This window comes from Gossypium hirsutum, chromosome A03, assembly GCF_007990345.1.
Source record: "Gossypium hirsutum isolate 1008001.06 chromosome A03, Gossypium_hirsutum_v2.1, whole genome shotgun sequence".
Taxonomy (NCBI): domain Eukaryota; kingdom Viridiplantae; phylum Streptophyta; class Magnoliopsida; order Malvales; family Malvaceae; genus Gossypium; species Gossypium hirsutum.
In genome coordinates this window covers 82,412,010-82,416,606 of record NC_053426.1, presented here as the reverse complement: position 1 = coordinate 82,416,606, position 4,597 = coordinate 82,412,010, and positions in this window count along the sequence as shown.

Sequence of the window (4,597 nt, the reverse complement as noted above, 5' to 3'; positions counted from 1 at the left end):
TATAATGAGATATTTAAAGTTGTGTGAGACAGTGTCGGAATGACTCCGAAATCCCCTGTTCTGTTTTTAGAAAATCATTATAATTTGTACAAAAATGGTTATAGGATAAAATTTATATTCTTAGACTCCTTAATGAGTCTCGATTCAAATGAAATCAAATAGAACATATTTTGAATTCTGTACAATGAGAAATTTGGTTCGTAGTGAAGAGTGGTCAGATTAGTCAAACAGTGAAACAGGGGAAACTTTAAGAAAAATCTGGTATTGATTGGCCAAACCTAAAATTCTGAAAATTTTATGGATGGAAGATATATGAGTCTATATTCAGGAAAAATTAACGGCAATTGATTTTGAGTTTTTTAGCTCCAGTTATAAATAATTTAGTGACTATTGCTCAGGAAAACAGCTTGTAGTGAATATGTGAATTTGTTGAAAACATTGATGAAACTATTTGAGTTGTTTATAAGTTATTGCTAAAATTGATGCACAAGATAAATATATGTATATGTGGTAAAGCCGAATGGCTAATGTGAAATATGTATGAGATATGTATATGTGGTAAAGCCGAATGGCTAGTGGGAAATATGTATGAGATATGTATATGTGGTAAAGCTGAATGGCTAGTGTGAAATATGTATGAGATATGTATATGTGGTAAAGCCGAATGGCTAATGTGAAATATGTATGAGTTATGTATATGTGATAAAGCCGAATGGCTAATGTGAAATATATATGAGATATGTATATGTGGTAAAGCCGAATGGCTAGTGTGAAATATGTATGAGATACGTATATGTGGTAAAGCCGAAGGGCTAGTGTGAAATATGTAGGAGACGTGTGTATATTGTGGCCGAATGACCAAATGTGAAAGGTGTGTATTATTAGATATTTGATAAGGCAAATGAATTACGAATATGACAGTCGATGTAAATGTTGTAACATGTGATTAAATGTACATGAAACTTGGAAATATATTCCGGGTAAGACCTGAAGATTACGTGTGGAGATTATGTCCGGGTAAGACCCGATGACTACGTGTGGAGATTATGTCCGGGTAAGACCCGATGACTATGTGTGGAGATTTTTTCCGGGTAAGGCCAGATAACTTCGTGTGGAGATTTCATCTGAGCTAAAGGTCTCGCCAATAATCCGAGTAGAGGTTAAAGCTATAAGACTTCGTAATAAGAATTGCTTATAAATATATTCAATGCGAAAGGTTAAACAGGTATGTACTCCAAGTTTATATGTGAGTTTGATTTGAACTAAATCATAAGGTAGTTATGTGATGCATACGTGAGCAATCTATGAGACTATTCCTATGATTACATGACATCGGATCAGTGTGAGAGGTTATGTGAAATTATGCAGCATATCTATGTCACATGAGCTCACTTTTATGTGAAAGTTTATCTGCCTATTGTATATGATGAGATGTGCATATTCGGTAAAGGGATGGTATGCCCGAAGGAAGAGTGAAATAAAAATACGAACAACTATGTTATAATTTGATTGTTATCTGTTGACACTGCTTAAAACTTACTAAGCATTGTAATGCTTACTCCGTTTACTTTGTTTTCTCTGTTTTATAGATCTCACTTCGAAGCTACAAGCTCGGGGATTGTCAGCAACTAGTCACACTATCACTATCCACTGCTTGTTACTGTTATGTTTTGAGTTATTTTATGGCATGTAAAGAATAGACCAGTGGCCGAAGAATATTTTGGTTAATGTATATAAGCCATGCGAAAATGGCATCTTTTGAATGTGTACTTATAGAAGTTCAAATTGTATCCCTAACTATCTTTAGTATTTATCTAAAGGAATGTTCAAAAAAACAATTCAAAATTTTTACTATTCTGATATGAGTTTCAAGTCCGGTAATGCCCCTTTACCTATTCCGGCGACAGATAAGGGATAGGGGTGTTACATTTCTGGATCCCCTGTTCTGACTTTTGAAATTCACTATAAATTAACCAGAGATAAATTAGAAGTCATGCCCTATATGTACAGATTCCTTTTCGAGTCTAGTTTCTTTAGAAACAAACGGCACAAGTATTGAAGCCCTGTACAAGGAGATATCTAAGTCGTAATGCATGAAGGTCAGAGTAGTCGAACCCCGAAACAGGGGAGACTTTAACTAATAAACTGTACTAATTGGCTCGAGCAAAAATTCTAGAAAAAAAATTGTAGATGGATATATGAGTCTAGTTTCAGGTAAAATTTACGAAACTGGTTTTCGAGTTTTGGAACTCAAGATATGATTTTTAAGGTGACAGTGAGGCAGTTAGCCAGCTTGTCTGGAAATTTTTAAAATGGACTGTGAAAATAAATGAATTAAGTCTGTTAGCACCTCGTGTTCGACTCCGGCAACGGTCTCGGGTACGGGGTGTTACAATTTTATTGGTATCAGAGCTACAGTTTAGTCAATTCTATGACTACCGTAATACGTTTGGGTCTAGCTATACATGCCATTATGTGATTATTTGATAGTGTGGTGATTTCTGACAATTGAAAATGTGTTTATTTATAGTAATGGATCCCGATCCCAACTGAGCGGTAGCTTATGATCTTCAGAGTGTAGCGCCTGCTCCCGCACAAGGGACAGCGCTGGCGGACTCTCAACCTATTGCTAGTAATCCGAATGATGAAGCTAGACAAGCTTTTTATAGCGTGATAAATGATTGGTTCAACCAATACATTCGAACTAATACGGCTGTTCCACAACCTCCATTCCCGACTAATACCACCCCCGCGCCAACAATACCTCCGGCAACTGACCAAATAAGGTCAAATAAGCCCCCAGTTGACAGAATCTGAAAACACGGGGCTACTGAATTTAAAGCTACGGATAGCGATGATGCCAAGCAAGCTGAATTTTGGTTGGACAACACTATTCGAGTACTCGATGAGCTATCTTGCACACCCGATGAGTGCCTAAAGTGTACTATCTCCTTGCTACGTGATTCTGCCTACTATTGGTGGAATACGTTGACTTCTGTCGTGCCCAGAAAGCAAGTAACTTGGGAGTTTTTCCAAACCGAGTTTTGGAAAAAGTATATCAGTCAGAGATTCATGGATCAAAAACGGAAGGAATTTCTTGAACTTAAACAAGGTTCCAGTCGGTTACCGATTATGAACGAAAGTTTGTAAGGCTTAGCCGTTACGCTCGAGAATGCATTTCTTCAGAAGCCGTGATGTGTAAACATTTCTAGGATGGACTGAATGATGATATAAAGCTATATGTTGGCATTTTAGAAATCCAAGAATTTGTGGTACTTGTCGAGCGAGCTTGCAAAGCCGAGGAGCTCAGTATGGAGAAAAGAAAAGTTGATATGGGAGCAAAGGAGTTTCGTAAGAGGTCTTCGGGGAGGCCCTTTCAACAGTCATCGAAGAAATTCAGAGATGATTTAGGCCGATCTAGAGACACTTCAGGTTTTTCTAGACGAGATCGTGATCGACCCCCTGTGAGTGCACGAGTCACTTCGGTCGCCAGTGTTGGAAATGATCGTCGAGACAGAAAGGAGTGTCAGTATTGTGGTAAATGGCATTCGGGGAGTTGTAGATTCCATGACCGCTCCTGTTACAAGTGCAGATCAGCTGACCACTTTATTAAAGATTGCCCGAGATTGTCTGAACAGAACGTAAATCAGAGTAGGAAACCTGGTGCTACTACTGCTCGGGGTAGACCATCTAGAAATATGGGCAATGCTAGTGGCGGTCAGATAGGATCTAGAGATGCTACAACCAGATCTGAGGCTCGTGCTCCTGCTAGAGCTTACGCTATACGCGCACGCGAGGATGCTTCCTCGCCAGATGTTATTACCGGTACTTTTACTCTCTTTGATACTAATGTGATTGCTTTGATTGACCCTGGTTCTACTCATTCTTATATATGGGAAACCTTAGCATCCAGTAAGACTCTACCTGTTGAGTCTACTGAGTTTGTAATTCGGGTGTCAAATCCTTTGGGTCGTTACGTGCTTGTCGACAAAGTGTGCAAGAAATGTCCCCTAGTAATCCGAGGTTCCTGTTTTCCGGCCGATTTGATGCTTTTACCGTTTGACGAATTTGATGTTATCCTTGGTATGGATTGGTTGACCGTACATGATGCAATTGTAAATTGCAAAAGAAAAACCATCGATTTAAGGTGTGTAAATAACGAGATAATCCGAGTTGAGTCTACTGACTTGAATAGGTTGCCAGCTGTAATATCATCGATGTTGGCTTAGAAATATGTAAGAAAGGGGTGTGAAGCATACCTTGCGTATGTACTTGATGACAAAGAGTTAGAAAAGAAGCCTGAATCTGTGCCAGTGGTTTGTGAATACCCGGATGTTTTTCCCGAAGAATTACCGGGTTTACCACCTGTTCGGGAGGTAAAGTTTGGTATTGAGCTTGTACCTGGGACTACACTGATTTCAATAGCTCTGTACCGTATGGCACCAACCGAGTTAAAAGAGTTGAAAGCTCAGTTGCAAGAGTTGACGGATAGGGGTTTCGCTCGACCAAGTTTCTCACCTTGGGGTGCACCAGTATTGTTTGTGAAAAAGAAGGACGGAACCATGAGGTTGTGCATCGACTATCGTCAGCTGATTAA